The sequence below is a fragment of the Barbus barbus genome (genome assembly GCF_936440315.1).
Source record: "Barbus barbus genome assembly, chromosome: 46".
Taxonomy (NCBI): Eukaryota; Metazoa; Chordata; class Actinopteri; order Cypriniformes; family Cyprinidae; genus Barbus; species Barbus barbus.
Genome location: NC_136724.1, coordinates 9,236,272 through 9,259,306, shown reverse-complemented (window position 1 = coordinate 9,259,306; position 23,035 = coordinate 9,236,272). Strand labels below are relative to the sequence as shown.

The 23,035-nt window shown below is 36.4% G+C and overlaps 1 protein-coding gene across 1 annotated transcript in view; it reads right to left on the bottom strand.

The window, feature by feature from the left end:
- Positions 1-23,035, bottom strand: part of LOC306865012 (uncharacterized protein) — a gene marked incomplete at its 5' end in the record, with an annotated part of 87,776 nt that overhangs the window by 59,056 nt on the left and 5,685 nt on the right. The window lies entirely within an intron of this gene.

Genomic DNA, 23,035 nt, shown 5'->3' with positions numbered 1-23,035 from the left:
TCTGTGCAACTTTACGCGTTTCACAGAAATCTTTACATCAGAAATATTAAATATTAGTCTGCCACCAGCCCGTTTTATTTAGCTGTGCAGAGTTAAATCTGTGTGGTGAAGCTGCGCTAGACAGCGCCGAGCGAGAGAGGATCACTGACCAGTGTTCAGTCAGCAGTCAGGGTACCTATGATGGTGAAATACATTTTTACTGAAAATGACCCGTCTTATTAGTTTGATTATAGGCTATACGCAAGTTTTTTTATTGTACTATCTTACTGTTGTTTTTTAATTAACAATATATCATAACAACTTATAAAGATCAAAATCTACAGAAGAGATTAACAAATAACATTGGTGTTGTCATAAGTTAACTAATCAATGGGAAAATATCCTCACCGGCACAACCCTATTCTTAATGTTGGCTACATGTTACAGATTTAATGTTGAGCACATAATGTTAAAGGCTTCTTAAATACTATTACACTCGGTTGAAGAGTCAAGAAGGATGTGTTAATTTACTGTAGATTTCAATCTGTCATTAGTTGGTGACCCGGTGTAATTATAATAGCATAAATAAAAACAAATACACGTAATAGGCTATGTATGCCAATAGGCAAAACACATCTGCTTTTCCTCTAGATCACTTTACTATGGAAGCCCGTTTCCGCCAATGAATAAAAAATAAAACAAGGTAATTGCGACTTTTTTATCTCACAATTCAGACTTTTTTCTCAGAATTCTGAGATATAAACTCGCAATTCTGACTTTATAACTCGCAATTCTGAGATATAAACTCGCAATTCTGACTTTATAACTCGCAATTCTGACTTTATAACTCGCAATTCTGAGATATAAACTCGCAATTCTGACTTTATAACTCGCAATTCTGAGATATAAACTCGCAATTCTGACTTTATAACTCGCAATTCTGACTTTATAACTCGCAATTCTGACTTTATAACTCACAATTCTGACTTTATAACTCGCAATTCTGAGATATAAACTCGCAATTCTGAGATATAAACTCGCAATTCTGACTTTATAACTCGCAATTCTGACTTTATAACTCGCAATTCTGACTTTATAACTCACAATTCTGACTTTATAACTCGCAATTCTGAGATATAAACTCGCAATTCTTACTTTATAACTCGCAATTCTGAGATATAAACTCGCAATTCTGACTTTATAACTCGCAATTCTGACTTTATAACTCGCAATTCTGACTTTATAACTCGCAATTCTGAGATATAAACTCACAATTCTGACTTTATAACTCGCAATTCTGACTTTATAACTCGCAATTCTGACTTTATAACTCGCAATTCTGAGATATAAACTCGCAATTCTGACTTTATAACTCGCAATTCTGACTTTATAACACGCAATTCTGACTTTATAACTCGCAATTCTGAGATATAAACTCGCAATTCTGAGATATAAACTCGCAATTCTGAGATATAAACTCGCAATTCTGACTTTTTTTCTCAGAATTCTGACTTTTTTTCTCACAATTGCGAGTTTATATCTCACAACTCTGACTTTCTCGCACCATAGCAAACCACTCTCCGTGTAAGGCTTTGCAGTACTTTGTTCAATTTGCTATAGCTGAACTATATATTGAACTGGATGAATGTTGCGTCTGAATATGATTTTTGAACAAACATAAAAATGACTCATTATTCTTTATTTCTGTGTTTTGCGCTCGCGGTTGGACAGTAGCCTACCATTACCGCCGGGCTTTCAGACACAACATTCTTCATTTCTTTATAGTGCTGAGTTTGAGGCAGCTTCTATCGCGTTATTTTAATAACAGCTGTCAAGTAAAGCGCGTATTATTGTTATGGAAGCCCGTTTCTATGGAAGCCTGTTTCCGCCTATGAATAAAAAATAAAACAAGGTAATTGCGACTTTTTATCTCACAATTCAGACTTTTTTTCTAGCAATTCTGACTTTATAACTCGCAATTCTGACTTTATAACTCGCAATTCTGACTTTATAACTCGCAATTCTGAGATATAAACTTGCAATTCTGACTTTATAACTCGCAATTCTGACTTTATAACTCGCAATTCTGAGATATAAACTTGCAATTCTGACTTTCTAACTCGCAATTCTGACTTTATAACTCGCAATTCTGAGATATAAACTTGCAATTCTGACTTTATAACTCGCAATTCTGACTTTATAACTCGCAATTCTGAGATATAAACTCGCAATTCTGACTTTTTTTCTCAGAATTCTGACTTTTTTTTTCGCAATTCTGACTTTTTTTCTCACAATTCTAGACTTTTTTTCTCACAATTGCGAGTTTATATCTCACAACTCTGACTTTCTCGCACCATAGCAAACCACTCTCCGTGTAAGGCTTTGCAGTACTTTGTTCAGTTTGCTATAGCTGAACTATATATTGAACTGGATGAATGTTGCATCCGAATATGATTTTTGAACAAACATAAAAATGACTCATTCTTCTTTATTTCTGTGTTTTGCGCTCGCGGTTGGACAGTACCATTACTGCCGGGCTTTCAGACACAACATTCTTCATTTCTTTATAGTTCTGAGTTTGAGGCAGCTTCTATCACGTTATTTTAATAACAGCTGTCAAGTAAAGCGCGTATTATTGTAACACAAGAGTGGATGTATATGAATGCACGCAGGTGGATTTCCTTCACTCTCCATAAAGCGCGCTTTCATGTTCTTGCTATACAATTATCTTATCTCCTGTATTTAATGTTGTAAGATATCGACCAAGCAAGACATCCCCAATGAAAATTATAAATAAATTAAGGATTCATTAATTTGAAATAAGTTTTTTTTATTATTATTATTATTTAGTCAATTATATATGAAGAGTTCAGATGCAAAAGCCTCTAAGTGCCATCTGAAATTTTCTTCTAAAATGAGCATTTTTCTCAGGTACAGGTTCTTTTCATTGTCATTAAAGTAAAATAACTGAATATAAACGAAAAATACTAATTTTAGAAGAAAATTTCAGATGGCATTTAAGCTTTTGCATCTGAATTCTTCATATATAATTGACTAAATAATTTTCATTTATTTATAATTTATTTATAATTTTCATTGGGGATGTCTTGCTTGGTCGATATCTTACAACATTAAATACAGGAGATAAGATAATTCTATAGCAAGAACATAGAGATGAAAGCGTGCTTTATGCGAGAGTGAAGGAAATCCACCTGCGTGCATTCATATATATCCACTCTCGTGTTACAATAATACGCGCTTTACTTGACAACTGTTATTAAAATAACGCGATAGAAGCTGCCTCAAACTCAGAACTATAAAGAAATGAAGAATGTTTTGTCTGAAAGCCCGGCGGTAATGGTAGGCTACTGTCCAACCGCGTCCAAAAGCCTTACACGGAGAGTGGTTTGCTATGGTGCGAGAAAGTCAGAGTTGTGAGATATAAACTCGCAATTGTGAGAAAAAAAGTCAGAATTGCGAGTTTATATCTCAGAATTGCGAGTTATACAGTCAGAATTGCGAGTTTATATCTCAGAATTGCGAATTATAAAATCAGAATTGGGAGTTTATATCTCAGAATTGCGAGTTATAAAGTCAGAATTGCGAGTTATAAAGTCTGAATTGCGAGTTATAAAGTCAGAATTGCGAGTTATAAAGTCAGAATTGCGAGTTTATATCTCAGAATTGCGAGTTATAAAGTCAGAATTGAGTTATAAAGTCAGAATTGCGAGTTTATATCTCAGAATTGCGAGTTATAAAGTCAGAATTGCGAGTTATAAAGTCAGAATTGCGAGTTTATATCTCAGAATTGCGAGTTATAAAGTCAGAATTGCGAGTTTATATCTCAGAATTGCGAGAAAAAAAGTCCGAATTGTGAGATAAAAAGTCGCAATTACCTTGTTTTATTTTTTATTCATTGGCGGAAACGGGCTTCCATAGTAAAGTGATCTAGAGGAAAAGCAGATGTGTTTTGCCTATTGGCATACATAGCCTATTACGTGTATTTGTTTTTATTTATGCTATTATAATTACACTGGGTCACCAACTAATGACAGATTGAAATCTACAGTAAATTAACACATCCTTCTTGACTCTTCAACCGAGTGTAATGGTATTTAAGAAGCCTTTAACATTATGTGCTCAACATTAAATCTGTAACATGTAGCCAACATTAAGAATAGGGTTGTGCCGGTGAGGAAATTTTCCCATTGATTAGTTAACTTATGACAACACCAATGTTATTTGTTAATCTCTTCTGTAGATTTTGATCTTTATAAGTTGTTATGATATATTGTTAATTAAAAAACAACAGTAAAATAGTACAATAAAAAAACTTGCGTATAGCCTATAATCAAACTAATAAGACGGGTGACATAAAATACCCATATTATAACAAATAAATAAAATATATTTGGAAATCGCCCTTTAAAACGAAGGCTCGGTTTGTGGTTCACAATTATTTGATTAAAACAAAGACAAAGCCACTTATATTAAAAAAAAAAAATTATGTTTTTGTTAACAGAAGTTATATTGCGCTTTTAATTGCCTCCGCTATCGTCCTGTCAATCATACTCGCGGGTCATTTTCAGTAAAAATGTATTTCACCATCATAGGTACCCAAGTTCTGACTGCTGACTGAACACTGGTCAGTGATCCTCTCTCGCTCGGCGCTGTCTAGCGCAGCTTCACCACACAGATTTAACTCTGCACAGCTAAATAAAACGGGCTGGTGGCAGACTAATATTTAATATTTCTGATGTAAAGATTTCTGTGAAACGCGTAAAGTTGCACAGAAGAAAGCCCAACAGGACCTGCCCTGTACAGTTTAAGAATCGGTAGCCATAGTAACGTTAGAGGACTATTATTTTGTTGAACAGACCTGAGCGACTACCGATGACGTCACATGCTCAGATTTGCTTGACCAATCGGCGGAAGAGGGCGTCTCAGGACCGCCCACATGTGGAAAACGAATTTTGAAGTCATTTATTCGTTTTATGCCTCTGAACTAAAAAACGAAAAATCAAGCCGAAATCTCGTTTTTTCGTTTTTTTCAAAAAAACGAATAAAGGTGCCGTTTTCTCGTTTCTGCTTATTTCATTTCAAATTGGAAAACAAACTATCAAAACGTACACGGACCACTAATGTGGCGCTCGCGGTGATTTCAGCGTCTGCCGTCTCAATGAGGACATAAATACATCAACAATATCTCCAGAACTGATATGAAAGGCACTTTACGAGCATTTTACCATTTAATTTGCTAGAAAACTAGGGTCATGTCATACACACACAGAACTTTAAAGGTATTCACGGCAACCCGTCAAAATAAAAGTTCGGTTTAACAGCCTATTAAAGACCGTGTGCCAGAAATAGGCTATATTACTATTATTTAGTAGAATGTACATAATACTACTACTTACTACTACTGTTAATTTTTTTTAAAGAAATAATCACAAAATATTTTAATTTTTAATAGTAAATCCCCTTCATTTGCCAAAAATCTAAATGTTTAATTTTCATTAATTCAAATATAAATTAATTAAAATAGTTTTATGCCTTCATCTGATATCCAGTAAAATTTAAATACACAACACAATTTCTGAGGGTCTCACATTTCAAAAGGCTACTGTAAGAATAAATAAAAATTGTTTGTATGCATTAAAATAATAGACATGCTAAAACACAGAATTTGGTAACAATAAAACATAAGGTGAGAAAAAATAAAACATTTCATACGGCCCTAAACGTGTCATTTTTGTTACACTTTTAATAAATTAAATGTTAAATTGTATAATTTTCATGATTTTAATGAATTAGACATGCTTTTAGATTAATAGCATTTAATTTGACCATAAAAAAAAAGAGTCCAGAAAAATTCCAACGGAAAAAAACGGAATCCAGAAAAATTAAAATGGAAAAAATTGAATGTAGAAAAAAATTTAAATGGAATTTGGGGAAAAATAAAACTGATTTCATAGGGCCCTACAGTGTATATCTGGAAATATTTTGGTTATGAACCAAATGAGAATATCAACAAATAGAACTTTGGATTTTAATTAGTACATGTATTAGTAAACGTTAGTTTCAATTAACATTTAACTAAGATTAATAAAAGATTAATAAATCAACAAATGCAGTACCTCAAGACATTTTTTGTTCATGTAAAATATACCGCATGTTCTCGACTTGTTACATTTCTCTTTAAATTAAAAAAATTACCCCCTTAATATTGTGGCAGTTTTTTTCTCCGTGGTATCGAAAATGTTATCGAATATCGATATTTTTCAAGGTATCGTATCGAAGTTAGAAATTCCAGTAACGTGACAACACTACCGCGGAGTACCTGCGTGATTCGTCATAGACATAAACAGAGAGAAGTAGCTCTGGCTGCAATGTTCTTCCACAAGATGCATGCAGTTTTGTTTATTAATTGCTAAAGCACCAAAAGTTACGGACTGCAGCTTTAATGAATTTATATACTTAAGTGTGTATAATACAAAAATAATTACTTAATTACTTTTACCTAACGTTTCCCAAGTTTAGCCCACACAAAACAAAACACAAATATAAACATATTTAATTATACAGAATTATTTATAATTACATTTAATAGATTATACTTTTATGAAAATATTTGCAATTAGTCACTTTTATTTCTATAGATATACAGAGTATGTCAAAGAATCTTCACAGTGATAAACAGGACAACAACAGATTCAGTTATGGAAACTCAACTACAAAAAAATTCAGATTCTGCTGTAAAGCAGCTCTAAAAATATAATAGTTGCATTATTCAGCTCAATCAGTGCAGTGTTGGTTCAGTTCTGATCAATAACAATGTGAAGTTCATCAGTTTCATCGATTTGATTAAAAATGAGGGCAATTCAGCTAAAAAGCAGTTCTAAAAAAGACATCAATGTTGTTCTTTATTCAGCTCGAGGCAGTTGAATGTTGATTCAATTCAGTTCAATAACAGTGTCAATGTTGCAAGATGCGATTCAGCTGTAAAGCAGCTCTAAAGATAATGCCATCATCCAGCTTAATTCAGTTCAAGTTGTGTTCTGATCTGATGGTGTCATATCGATACATTTCTGAAAGTTAAGCGTCCTTCAGACTACAAATAACCAAGCCAAAAGGCAATAGTGCAAGAAACCCAAACTCCATCAGGTGACAGAAATGACAAAAAAAAACTTCTGGCCTAAACGAACGAAAATAGTATGATATTGATAATATGATACTGAGGTACATCGCACCAGCATTAGGTGGGAAGGAGTTGTAGTCTGTTATAAGAGTTAGTCTACATATAGTACTGTAGACTACCAGTAATATAAGACTGGCTTATCGGTGGTCTTAAGCATGATGATCGTCCTTTTTGATAAAACTGCACAACAACACTAGGAAGACTGTTCCAGTGTCTGAATGCTAAATAGGAAAACAATCTACCACCCACAGTCAACGTTGTTATTTTAGCAATTATCAACTGTCCAAAATTTTGGGAATTCGATGGACATGTAGGTCTGTTATGTGATATGAACTTGCGCAATGAGGAGCTAAACCATTCAGGGCTTCTTAAGTAATCAGCAAATATTAAAAATTATGATGTTTAATAGGCAGCTAATGTAACGCTGACAGAACCAAGCTAATGTGATGGTTCTAGTAATTTGTTTATTTTCCAAAGCCTTTATTTTTCAAAGTTTTTACGGCAGCACTGACTAATAAAAACAGTCTCTTGTCGCCATTTAATGGTGGAACAATGTAAGGAAAATCACCGTCACGACCACGCAACATACCTCGGTACTAACACTATTATTAAATACTATTATTATTTATATAAAATATCAAATTGAATAATCATATTTACTGTTAAACACAGCCATCATAAAAGTAGCTAGGCAATTCAGCCAACCGTACAAAGACAGCGCGATATACAGCATTTACATGATCATATTTAGCAAAAACTATTTGATAATAATTTAACGAGACCAAAGACTGGCCGTTAGATTTACCCAACACGAATTATATCTCGTGTTTAAACACTATAGACACATCAGAGCCAGCGGTAAATCCCAGAAGATCTGGCCGTGGTCAGGCACTCTCTGTGGGTGTAATGAGCGCTGAACGCTGAACGGTCGCTGAACCGATGGATCTCCCGTCTCCGAAAACGTTGAAGCAAATTTTGAAATATACCTTATCTTTATCAACAAACCGCATATTTGAAGTCCAAGCAAGCACATTCTCACCTAAAAAACTCCTAAAACTGCATTCCGTGACACAAAACAGTATTATTTTTAAAATTATAGTGGATTTGGCCGTCCGTGACACTCACTGTGAGAAAGACGGTAACTTCGGCAAGCGGAGTGATACAAACAGTGAAGAGACAGGAGCACTGTTCCATTATTGCATACCTATCAGCCAATCAGATTCGAGAACCAGAAAGAACTGTTGTATATATATATTGTGACGAGTCGGCTGCCTCCCCCCTGTCTATCATCACCACCCCGTCCCGTATTCGCCGCCCTTCACCAGGCTCCCGACGGGAGTGGGTGTGTGAGAGAGGAGGGGCGCTGAAACAGCCAGGGCTGGCGGCGTGTGATGAGGCGCACCTGACGTGAGTAGAGCCTCATCACCGCCGCCGTTTAAACGCCGAGCGCGCCTCTCCTCGGGAGACCGGTCTCTCCCCCGTGCATGCACGCTGGTGTCCTCGTGGGTCCAGGAAAGGGAGCGTAGAGGGAACTACCTGCCGCCGTCAGAGACGCGAGCGGCCGGACCCGCAGTCCGGCCGACACTGCACCCGCGATACGGCCGTCGGGCAAGGACGCCGGGCCGTGGAATCCCGTCGAGCACCCGGGGATGAAGGAGTTGGACGAAGCCGCCACAGAAGCCGCCGTCACCCGCGCCCCGGGACCTCCAGACGGGAGCGCGTGCGGCCGCCGGACTCCGCCCCTTACCTGGACCCTTCCCTCCTGAACACTGCCCCCCTTCACGAGCCCCCGCAGCACAACGAGGACACCAGATCCCTGTTTATTTTGGACACTTTTCCCCCTTTGGACACTTTATTTTAAATATTGTTTAATAAAAACCTCTCCGAGGCTTGACGCCACGCCCACTGTGTCTGTCGTTGGCTCCTCCCGCCACAGTGGTGGAGAATGCAGGCAGGCGGAGCCTAGACAGCACAGTTGGGCAACATCTGATGACGTCATCCCCTCTCGCTCGCAAGAAGCCGTAGAGCCCGTACGGGGACGGAGGAAGGACGGGGACAGCCTCCCAGCCACCAATGGGGTAAGTGACATTCTGTCTATTTGTCATCATTACCCCGTGGTTGGTTGAGGCTGTCAACTAAAACCCGCTTTCTCTGTCCCGGCTCCGGCGCGGTGCGAGAGGGAGCGTTGCCCGGAGAGGAATCCCTGCCCCGCCCACTCCGACCGCTGGAGCCTGGTTGAGGAAGGTAGCACTCCTGCGTGGGCGGCGACCCTAGGACGGGGATGTCGCTTGGGGGGGGGGATGTGACGAGTCGGCTGCCTCCCCCCTGTCTATCATCACCACCCCGTCCCGTATTCGCCGCCCTTCACCAGGCTCCCGACGGGAGTGGGTGTGTGAGAGAGGAGGGGCGCTGAAACAGCCAGGGCTGGCGGCGTGTGATGAGGCGCACCTGACGTGAGTAGAGCCTCATCACCGCCGCCGTTTAAACGCCGAGCGCGCCTCTCCTCGGGAGACCGGTCTCTCCCCCGTGCATGCACGCTGGTGTCCTCGTGGGTCCAGGAAAGGGAGCGTAGAGGGAACTACCTGCCGCCGTCAGAGACGCGAGCGGCCGGACCCGCAGTCCGGCCGACACTGCACCCGCGATACGGCCGTCGGGCAAGGACGCCGGGCCGTGGAATCCCGTCGAGCACCCGGGGATGAAGGAGTTGGACGAAGCCGCCACAGAAGCCGCCGTCACCCGCGCCCCGGGACCTCCAGACGGGAGCGCGTGCGGCCGCCGGACTCCGCCCCTTACCTGGACCCTTCCCTCCTGAACACTGCCCCCCTTCACGAGCCCCCGCAGCACAACGAGGACACCAGATCCCTGTTTATTTTGGACACTTTTCCCCCTTTGGACACTTTATTTTAAATATTGTTTAATAAAAACCTCTCCGAGGCTTGACGCCACGCCCACTGTGTCTGTCGTTGGCTCCTCCCGCCACAATATATATATATATATAGAGAGAGAGCGAGAGAGAGAGAGAGAGAGAGAGAGAGAGAGAGCTACTGTTTTTTTATATTAAGGTGCGTCTATTATGTTTAGTAATTATCCGTTACACTGCTGCTCACGCGATGCTCCTGCTTGACGCTCACGCGCTGCTCCTGCTCCAGGTGTGAATGCACGCATTTGTTAACATGCATGCGGAAAAAAATACGCACTGCTCACGAGCCGCTCACGCTTTGGTGTGAGAGAAGAGGAAGAGAAAACTAAAAAGGGTGCACGTAAGAATCTATTCATATATGAATCATGATTCTGTCTTCCAACGATTCTAACGGATTCACAAGTTTCAAAATCATGTTTAAAGCAGCAGTTCTTAATACTGTCACTCGCGTCACCCTGCTCTTCATCTCCCTCTCATCCAGATCGTCAGATCAGCTCCAACAAACTATTCCAATTATACATTTATTTTCACACAGCAATGAGAAGCCTTATGCATGGACACGTGAGTGGTTGCTGTTGCTATTAAGGCTTTAATCAGGATAAAACCGTATATTAAAATCAAACATACCATTAGAAGCCATGCTTGCACAGGTTCTGCGCAATCCTCTTCACTAATATCCTCAGCATCTCATTCCAGCTCAAATTGATAAGCAATTTAGATGACGCCATTGTTTACAATACAACCAGAGCAGGCTGCTGAGCTGAGGGGCTGGATCAGACGCGCACTATAGAGGCGATTTAGCAAATCACAACACACTGGACCAGCTAACCAATCAGAGCCCATCACGTATTTCTGAGGGAGGGGCTTCATAAAACCAGGAAATAATAGGGGCGTTTATCGGAGAGGTGTGGAATAAATGTAAATTATGTGAAAAATAATGTGTTTTTAAAAAAAACTAAGCATGAACACATGTTTGACTGCACCCCATAAACAATCAAGCCTAGAAAAAAAACAAAAAAAAAAACAATCAACCACCCCTTTAAGATTGAAAAACACAGTTATACAAATGCTAGAAATGTAACCTTCAGATGACAGATTGCTGTCATATAGCACACCCAGGTTCTCGCCTGATGACTTGACAGTTTTAAGCAGTATTCTGTTTTTGTTTTGTTTTTTGTTTGTGGAGGTTTTTGGTCCAATAATTAAAACCTTTGTGTTTTTCTTGAATTTATTAAGAAGTTACTAGTCATCCGATTTTTTTAGAAGCAATGGTCCTAGTACTGATCCTTGTGGTGTTCCATAAAATTACAGCATCATAACTTGTGATTGATATGATACCTCTTTATTTATTAGTGCAGGGGTGCCTAAAGAAACTTAACACAACAAGGCAGCAAGATGTAGTGTGACTGCCAAGATGCCAGTCTAGCTCAAGTTTATATAGACAAACAATTAAAAGACAGTGGAAATCAAAACATGGTTTAGGATCTGACTAAAACCAGGTAGGAGGCTGCATAAATAAGGTGCCTACGGAAGAGCCTTTGCATAGGGTGTGCATCTGTGATTCCATTGAAATGCTCACAGCACTTCACAGCTCACAGGTCAGCCAGCCCACAGAGAAAAGTACCGATGCCCTGACTCACATTCAGCTAGGCAGAGTGGCAAATGAGCAATATATTTAGTCTGCCCAACGCTACACGCATGAGTCTGTGTTTTAGCTAAGTAAGTGTAAGAAAATCAGGAAGAACAAATGATCATTCCATTAAATTCTTCCACTCTGCCTGCCCTGCAACTCTGAAGCTTTGCTTTCATTTTAACATATTCATATTTTAAATACAGATGCACTGCTTTTGACCAGGATGCCTACAAGCAAGCTGTTACATTCCAGAGCAACATGCCAGACCAGTATCAAGCTTTTTGTTTCATAGGAGGGGTTAGAAAGAGTATTTACCACAATGGGGTCTAATTTATCCTAATTAATTGTGGAGAGCTTATGAAGCAGACACTGTTAAGCCATGAGGATGAAAAGAGATTTTGAGGGTTTAGGAAACACATGGATGTATTTAAATACACACGTGTATCATAAATTGATGGTTTTGGTTGCTAGGCAAGTTAATGGAAATGGTTTACTTTAATGCACAGAGATAATTCCTAATGGTCTAACTGGATGTTCATGCTATACTGGATATACCCTGTGTTGATATTTAGATTACCTTTGCCATGATCTTATGTGCACATAATCTTTAAAAACACACAAAAAAATGTAATAAACACTGTAATCTTTAGAAAATATAAAAATAAATGATCATTTTCCATACTGTACGTTATATCTAATTTCATGAGAAGCATTTAAAATGATTACTTTAGTATTTTAGTTTCAGTGTTGGGCAGTAACTAGTTACTAGTAACTTAGTTACTGTAATAATATTATTCTTTGCAGTAACTAGTAGTGTAACTAATTACTAATAAGATTTCAGTAATAATATTAGTTACCATCCATAAAACAGCTTAGTTACTTAGTTACTTTTGTTGCCTGAACCCCGCTGATTTAAAATCCTTCAATCAAATAATTCCTAGATTTATTTTCATAATTTTCACGACTCGCTCATACATGTGATGTCCCCAGTGCAGCAGGCAAACTTGGAACATGGAAAAGCTTACAATCAGCAGATAGAAATATTGCATTATATTGATTTTGTCAGGAAAAAGATGATCTGAACACTGTTGTGTAAATTGTGGCTTTTACTCTGACATTACATCCCACTCACATCCCTCTTATCAGCATGTGGTACATTATATTACTTTAATTAAAAATCTTTTTGGAAAATTAAACACTTTCTTACAAACTTATGTGATTTGATAAAATACATAATGAAATATAATCGTATATGGGTAACAAAGAAATTAAAATTCGAGCTACACATGACAATTAATGAGATTAATACAACACTTCTACTTGAATGTCACTATCAATCACTATTGAGTGTTTCTCATAACTTCTGACTGTGATTCAATGTTGGTCAAATGATGAGGCAGAAATATGTTGTTAGTAACATTCTAGAAGAATTTTATCAGGAAGAGAAAATAGTTTTCTAAATAGAGAAAACTGATCTTAGATCAGTTAAGTAAAGGAGGGTTAAAGTTAAATGCCCTTATGTATTATTTTAGAAAGCGATAATGGTCTTGTCCATTATTGACAGATGCTTATCACAGCCTTGAAAAATAATTACACACATACAAAGCCTGCACACATATAAGCAAACAAATATTGCCCTATATACTGTAGAGAGATTATTTTGTTACAGGCCAAGCCAGAATATTTTGTCTATGTAAATTTGCAAATACAGCTCTACATTATATCGCTTTAGCTACACATTTTATTGCTATTGCTATTCAGCAAAGCTCCTGTATTGGAATCCACTAGACACTTCATGGATAGATCTGCATTTAAGATTAGAGTGGTCAGAGATATTGATCTGCTTTTACTAGGGCAGTGGGGTATAACACACAACCTTATTTGCTGAATCCATTTTAGCTGGATTAGAATGAACAACTGAGTGTTATTTACTGTACAATGAGTGCACTGTGACTTGAATAGTGGATGCATTGCATTGACAAGGAACATGACTGGCAAAAAATATTTGCATAACAATTAATATGTGAATGAATGAATGAATGAAAGCACATCATATGTTAGAGTAAAATAACATGTGCTTATTTTGTGGTCTGGTTTATGTCAGGATATATTAAACATTGATTATAATGGTCAGGGCACTTTACCAGACACACATCTCTTCCCCTCTTATAATTCACTTCCTCCTTAACTGGTCATAATAATGGACCTATTAACATTACATTCTGCTGATTATACTGCAGAGATTGATCACTTCACCCAGTATACTCACAAATGACACACACCTCTCTCAGCCTCTCTCTATTTTTCTCTTCCTGTATGTCGACATGCATTCAGTCAGAAAATAACAAAATAGCACAATACTATATATAGTTAAAATAACATGTACATCCCATGAACAAAGAGAAGTATTGATTCATTTCCTTGAGTAAATAAATATAAACAATACAGAATTAATTCAGTGTGAAATACAACCGGGACACATACTTAAGAGGTTTCGTAGGACTCGCCCTGGTCTACTCAGTCGTTATAGGATTTACACTCTGTCCATATATTTAGCTCCGTATGCCTTTCTTCTGAAGCGATGAGTCACAGCACTCATAATTCTGATCTTCACAGCCCTTTTGGGAGCAGGGTCGTGCAGAGAATGTGCAGCCAATTCAACTCATTTATACTAATGATAAAGCTGCTGTTGGGCCATGCGGTGTGGTCTACATAAGCAAAGAGAGAAAAATGAACCTGTTAATTATTTCAGAGTTACAAAATATTAATTTATTTTATAAGGGTAGCCCGAGGTCTGAAATATTGAATTATGAGGAGTATGCCTGGATTCCCCTGCTAAAAAAGTCAGAAAATATGCAACACAAATGAACCCTTCTTGCTCATTAATCAAACATAATCAGGACGGTCTAAGGTCTTTACGGATGGAAGACAGACTGATGCACAGCATGTGAACTCACATCTGCACACACACCTACACAACATCAATTCTGGTCACAGCAGGAAAATACCAGGGGCTGTATATCGAAGCTAAGAGCTGCAAAATTTACAGCAGCTGTCCTTACAGGCTGTCTCACAGATTCCTGCAAACGTACAGTGCACACACACTGATATCGACCCCAGGAGTTTGATCTATCTCCACCTAGTTCTGTTTTCATTAACAGAGGGAGCAAATAAGACTGGACACACAGCAGTAGTTCAGAGTGGCTATATGACCTGTGTGATATGTTGTTACATGAACAGAAGAGTATGTCACGGTCATAAAATGTTACACACAACACCCCTGTCAAAACGCACACACACACACACACACATGTTGGTTTTTGTGGTTTATGGGGACTCTCCATAGGCGTAATGGTTTTTATACTGAACAAACTGTGTGTGCTATTGCCCTACACCAACCCTACACCTAAACTTAGCCCTCACAGGAGACTTTGTGCATTTTTAGATTTAAAAAAAAACACCATTTAGTATGTTTTTTAAGCCTTTTGAATTACGGGGACATAGGCAGTGTCCTCATAAACCACCTTCATATTATAATACCTCTGTCATACCTATGTCATTATACAAATTTGTGTCCTCATAAACCACATAAACATGCACACACACACACACACACACACCTCTACCCTTTCTTTCCCCTGTCTCTCAGAATTTGTTCTTTTTTTGGACAAATGGTTTTTGTATATATGGCAATACAATGCAATACAATCTATATTGTAGTACATGCATTATAATACCATATTATTATTATTATTATTATTTAGGTATACTGTGCGGTAACCATTGTCATTCAGTTTTATTTTATTTTATTAATTTATTAATTTATTTTTGGACAGGTTCCAATCGTAACTTAGGTATAATATACTTTTATTAATTTATTTATTTTTTGGTATGGTAATACCATGTTGTTGGATATGGCACCATATACTATGGACATACACTATGATGTATGGTACCATTTTGGACAATACAGTACACTATGCCATATTCTAGTGCTTTGGACAGGTACCACACTAAAACCATTGACATTTACCATGGTATATATATTTTTTTGGACCAGTTCAGTTGCAGTATCACGTTGTTGGATATGGGTCCATATTTTTGGATATATACCATGGTAATACTAACCATGGTACCACAGTAATATTAATGAACATTTACCATGGTGTATCATGGTGTTTTGGAAGGTTACAATTGTATTGCTATTGTTTTATGGATATGTAGCGTTTTAATAGTATGGTAATATTTTAAATGAAGTAGGAAATAGTCTATGTGAATACAAGAGCACAAAACACAGTAGCAAAAATGTGAATATGACTATCATCAATAAAGCATTCACAATCTGACAAGCCCTCGCGTGCAGCTCTGTGTGTGTGGAAGTGTGTGTATATAGGGTGGTATCCCGGTGATCTCAATAGGCTCCTTTGGAATGTATAACTAATTAATTTATCAATTCATTAATCTAATTATAGAGTAAAGGCCAGGGTGTTTACACTGTGTGTATATGTATAAGTGTGCACATCATTGGAAATCAATATTTTTAGTCATTAACTGCTATAAAAGTAGAATACGCCTGTATAAAGGAACCTCAAATGGGTTTCTAGTCTTTCAAAACAGCTGCATCAGAACGACAACAGAACATCAGGATAAATAGCTGAAACACTCCTGACACTGAGTTCAAAAGACTCAGTGACATTTTGCTGACAGAAACTGCATGTTCTTGGTTTGTTATTTTTGAAAAATGACAGCAGAAAAAACATGAGACCACAGGCAGCGGTGATATTTGAAGTCTTTTGGAATCTCGGCAAGGACACACAACTCCTCACCCACAATACCTTAATAACAGTGTTTTATAGTCAATTTTCTAACAATCTGTTAAAGTACATTTCCTTTAAAAATAATTCCATATATAATATTTGGTTACACTTTATTTCGATAGTCCACTTTAGACATGATACTAATTATAAGTAACCTTTTAACTACGTGTCAACTAATTCTCATTAAATTTTAACTACATGTCTACTAGCTCTCAGAGTAGACTGTTAGGGTAGGTTTAGGATTAGTCATATAAGTTGACGTATACTTGGAAAGTTTCTGATAGTTAGTATATTGTATGTTGTGGACCCATCAAAATAAAGTGTTCGAAGATATTGAACAGACCGTCTACTAATACTTTAATGACTGCTAGTTGACATGTAGTTGCAAAGTTACTTACTTTTAGTAGAATGTCTAAAGTGGACTATAAAGTGTTACCTAATATTTCTTCAGCCACATGAAACTAAATAAAGTACGCCAGTAATAGTACATAACAGACCCACACCACAGACCCATGTTGTTTTCTGGAGTGATTATCAACCAGGAGAATATTGAAGTACTTAAGCAGATTTTGCATATACCAAGAAATCAGAAATTACAGCTATTATGAAAAATATTTCTATTAGAACAAAAATATTAGCCCTCTTAATAATTAAATAAATATATTTGTGATCAATTATTTGGGATCATTAAGATAAAAAAAATCAATAAAAAAATCTTAAGGACACATTCAATTGATCAAAGACTGTAAACATTTTTATATTATTGCAAAAGATTTTTTATTTTAAATAAATGCTGTTAATAAAAATATAAATGCAAGAATCCTGGAAAAATAAGATTTTTTTCTACAAAAAAAAAAAAAAAAAAAAAGGCAAGCATCAAAACTGTTTTCAACCTTGATGAGAATACATTTTTCTTGAGCAACATATCACATAGAATGACTTCTGAAGGATCATATGAAACTGAAGTCTTCTGCAATGGCTGCTGAAAATCCAGCTTTGCATCACTAAAACAAATGTATTTTAAAATAGAATATATATATTTATATTTATTATAACATTTTTAAATGATTGCTTTGTATTGAATAACAATTTACTTAAGAATAGCTTTACTTGCACAAGTGTGTGCACAAACACACACAAAAACACAATTATGTTTTGGTGTAAACAATAAGCTATTTGGTGCTGTAGCGGTACAGAAGACACAACAAGCACAAACACTTCCTCTTCCAAAGAAATGGGCAGCTAATAGTAGCCAAATAAACAAGCACAGATGCAAATTTATAAATAGCCTATCAACCGGATTATACCTTTGGCTTACTATTCTCAACATACTACGCTTGTTGTTATGCAGTAATATTACATATTATTCAGGATGTCTGTGAATTGGGATTCAGCAATTGATTAAACATTTGCCGGTAAGTGTTGCATGTAATTTAATCAATCAATTGGAAATTGCTCCTCTAAGACATTTCACAGCTATGAATATGAAATGAATTACATAAAAGTTTTCCTGGGTTCCCCCAGGATGTCACAGTACTAGAAGAGCAGCAATAGTAGTCCTACTAATGGAGAATATTATAAAGATGTTGCAGCCAATGAAGACTTCCTGGAAATACATTTGCAACACACTAGTCATGTTTTTAGTTTAATCTCATACAGAATCTGCTTTTACTCTCATGGGTCAACTGTATTGCTTTTGACAGGCATGTCAAGCCAAGCACTGAATCCCAGGCTGAATCTCCTCTATGTAGCACAATCATAAATCTTCCTTTCTGTTGTTGGCTAGCTGCCCTGCCCTCAAGACTTCACCGAGACAAACAGAGATTGTTAGTGGAGCTCCATGAAATGTGAATGGTAGTACAGTATATGAATGCAATATGTCCAGAAGTAAAATAAGTTCAAGATAGTCAAACAAAGATAAAAGTGTATAAAAACTGGGCTTTTGGACAATCACAGAGCTCTTTAAGTAGGATTTTCACTTTTCTACACAAGAGCATTTCTTGTGATTCTGTGTCAGCTGCTAAATCTGTCATCCTCTAACCTGGTAATGCACTGAAGTTCACTAAAATATTCAGGAGCAAATTTTAATATTAATTTTCATGTTTGTTTTAAGAGCCTGAGCGCTGCACCCACAGTGCATAATAATTGAAGTCTACATGTCTAGAGCTGCATGAGAGGGAGTTTTCCTGAGTTAACATTTCACCAAGCGGGATTATGGGAAATGTACACTTGCTCTTATAGCATATGGATATTAACTCTCTTTAATTAAGGTACAAGGTCTGTTTGCATGAATAAATACTTGAACAGGAATATTATAATCAATATTTAATGATTAAATACTTAAAGAATGTTAACGAGAAGACAGAACATGCATATTTACAAATAAGTCACACATAAATAAATAAATACATACATAAAATAATAAATCTAATGACAAGACTGAAACTACTGTTTTAGACTTTCTTTGGCCTTACATAATTCAGACCTAATGAATCTATTCCCAGCTAAAGTAATTTAACTTCTGCTGGGTGAATAGATAAGACTGGATAAGACATTCTTATCTAAATATTGTTACCTTGCAAACTCACAAGATTTTTCAGGTTGGGCATAAATTGAACAAAATCCTGTTAAAGAAACTTGGTGTGGAATGGACATCTGAGGGGAAATCTATGAGGAAATTTGCATTTTAAACTTTATAATTTTGAACTGGTCTGTCCAAAAACTGGGACTAGGGAAATATGATTATGTTCCAGCTCTATTTGTCTTCTAGGACCAAGAGAACACACAGTCCCTCCTTGGCTTGATTTTTTTTTATTTGCATCCATTTGCCTTTTGTCCTGAATCTATTAATTCAGTTTTCTGCTCTCTCTCTGTCTCTCTCTCTCACACTCTCCAGCCTTACCATGTGAGCTGAATATTTTTTTTCTAGCTAGTGCATATATTTATATATTTTAATGTGCACTCTTTACTCTTCTTTGAATTAAACAGCCTCTACAGTCAGTCCTGTCTTATCTTTCCATTTAAATGTCTCTGCTTATCTCCCTATTGCTGCTCTGCTCAATAATCTAATAATAATAATAATAATAAACAGAATAGATAAAAACAGAGATACAAAGAGAGAGTATTTGTGACTGAAGCATGTCTGTTTTCTGTAATGTGGGAACACAAGAAGGGAATCTGATGAATATCCAAGGTCATATTTTAGTCTTTTCCTCAGAAAAATAATACTCTGAATAAAATTATATTCTGAATAAAGACATGCACATACTCTGCCATATGGGTTATGAGTCTTGTATAAGTCTTGTGGTGCTATTATTATTTATAAATTTATACAATTCAAAGTTATATCTTATTCACATTTTTTAGAAACCAGAATAAAGTTCTGCAAATGAAAAAACACATGCAAATTACGAAAACATCATCAGTTTGACAACACACATGCTGCAAATACTCACAACACTACAAAATACAGAAACGCACTGCAAATCTGCACAGACCACATCAGAAATATTTAAGGGAACCACAAACCACAACAAGTGATGTCAATGTCTACTCTGAAAGGGGAGATTTTAACATCCTCATCACAAAATTTACTTCTCTTTTTTTTGGATATTATTAGCCTAAATAAGCTGACGAAATACATAATTACTGTATGTGAAACTTTATGTAAACTTTTACAACTTACCAAAAATTAACCATTTTATTATAAAAAACAAAACATGGTTACTATAGTTAAATCATGGTAACCATAAATTAACCATTATAGTAAAAGTAGTAACCTGCTTTTTTTGGGCGTATTTATTACCATTTGTATATAACCACTGTTTTACTACAAATATCATGGTTAAATTATGGTAAGTGTAGCAAAACCATGGTTAATTTTCATAAGGGTTCCGTTGTGGTCTGTGGTACTTGCAGTGCGTTTCTGTATTTAGTTGTGTTGTGAGTATTTTTAGCGCAGTTTTGTTAAGTTAAATATAAGCCTGAGGCTTCAGAGAAATATTGAATAATATAAAGTCTTAAAGGAATTTGATTGTGATCTTTAAGAAATAAGGTAGTATCGTCAGCAAGCTGAGATATTTTAAATTCTTTACCAAATACAGAAATACCTTTCAAAGTGGGATTTTGTAAAATATTAGGTGATAACAATTCAACAGCCAAAAGAAAAAAAAGGGGAAATGGGCAACCTTGACACACTCTAACCAAAACTGAAGAGTCAATATCATTTTAAAGCATTCTCACCATGTTAATAAATTTATTTCCGAAAACACAGAGATTTAAACAAAAATTGGTGCTCTAATGTAATATAAACATTATAATAGAATCTGAATCAATATTCTCTGAATAGTCAATGAGATCAAGTGCAAGTCTTATATTTGAACTAATGTGTCTATTCTTCAGAAACCCATTTTGTGTTTCACCGATTATACTATTAAGACCAGATTTTAAACGAGTTGCAAATATTAAAGCAAGTAATTTATAATCAACATTTAACAATGATATTGGTCTCCAGTTTTCAATTAAAAGTGGATCTTTTTCTGATTTGGGGATCAAAGAAATAAGTCCCTGCTTCATTGTGGGTGTCATCTCTCTTTTGTAATGCACAGAGAGATGAGAAGAGAACTGGACTGGATGATGACATCACTGAATCAACAATGAACTGACTTTAACTGAAAAATAGACTGTTTACTATTGTCCTCCTGCATTATCGACACACTATTTTCCTGTTTAACACTATAAAGCTGCTTGGACACAATCTGTATTGCATAATGCGCTATATAAATAAAGGTGATTTTTTTTAACATTAACAATAACTAATTTGCACACACATACCTTTAAAGAGATATATTACAACCAGAGAATTTGAATGATATTTGCAGAAGGGTTTGCCAAGGTGAGATGAGAACATGAGAATATGTTATGAGAAAAGAACAAACTCATATATAGAAAGAATTAAAGTAAAAAGCAAAAAAAAAAAAAAAAAAGTTCACAGAGTGGACAAAGTAGCCTGCAGTTAATTACATTGAGCTGAAAATGAAATGGTGAGGAAAGATGTAACATGTAGAAAGAGAGAGAATGAGAAAAAGAAACTCAACTCTGGGAAACAGACAGCAGTGCTGATAAAGCACTTATCATTTTTTTTGGAGTGCGTGAGAAGCAGATGAGCTCTCTGGAGGACATGTGATGTTCTTGCACAGCAGGGGTGTCACTCTGCACTGTAATGCCAGCCTCACAACTCATCTCTGCCTAATACTTTCTTTCTCTTTCTTTTAGCTTCCTTCTCTTTGGTTAAAAGTGTTAACTCACACTAGGTATTCAAGTACTTTGAACAGTTAAAAAAACATTTTTCACACAAACTGAAATTCATTCATTCATTGAATAATTTATCATTATTAATAAATAAATAAGCATGCGCACGTCAAATCTGCATCCGGCATGGAAGATTGGAACTCCTAATGGCCCCTTTTCACTACTGCAGCCTCTCTCTCTGTTCGTCTTCTCTTTTTTCATGTTTCTGCCCCAGACTCAGCAGCTTGTCTCCCAAATTGGTTTAACAGCATAGACGTTATAAAGGTCGGGAATGGGCTGTTCAGTGGAAGTTTCTGGAGTAGCTGGACTAAAATAAGCCTCCTGTGGATGACCACCAGATTCCATTCAGCTCATTTTTTCCTACATGGAAATAATGCAACTGATATGTGGGTGTATGACGTCCAGCAAACATGGCAGTATCTTTTAATTTGTTATGTATCATCTTATAAGGCTTAGGTAACAGAAAGCTACAGAGTCCGAAGGCAAAGATGTTAACTCTTTCCCCTGCTACTGATGGAATTTTCCATCATTTACGACACAATGCTTCCCCGCCATTGATGGAATTTCTGGCTTTCAGTGTTTTCACTTTTATAGGGTAGGAGGCACTGTTATACCTTCTCGAAAACGTGATTTTCTCAGCAAAATACAACAAAATATTCTGGAGGCCATTAAAGTTTTGCGAAAATTATCAAAAAATGCTGGAGGTGGCAGGCACCTTTTTTTTCTTCTTCTTTTTTAAGCGCTGGCTGGGAAAGAGTTAAGAGGTAACATCCTTCATGCAACTTTGAACAGAGTGCAACATTAAAAATGTTCTGCATTAGTTTTCCTCATTCCCTATTCACTACCTCTGTTACCTTGTGTTACAAGTAAATAACAAGTATATAATTCTGAAAAATATTAATGATGATTTATAATAATTATTAATTGGATAACTTATTATTATTATTTTAAAAAAATATTATTTTGTTTTTATTATTATTTAATTATTATTAAAAATAGTAGTAGTATTAGCCTACTACTATTATTATTAGTACACTGAAAATAATGGTTTAAAAAAAGTTTCATTCAGAAATTGTTAGTAAATTTCATAATTACAAAGAATCAACAAGTAACTCAGTGAATTAAACATAAAATTTGGAAGTAGAAAGACTGAAATAGTAGTTTCTTTCAGAACATAC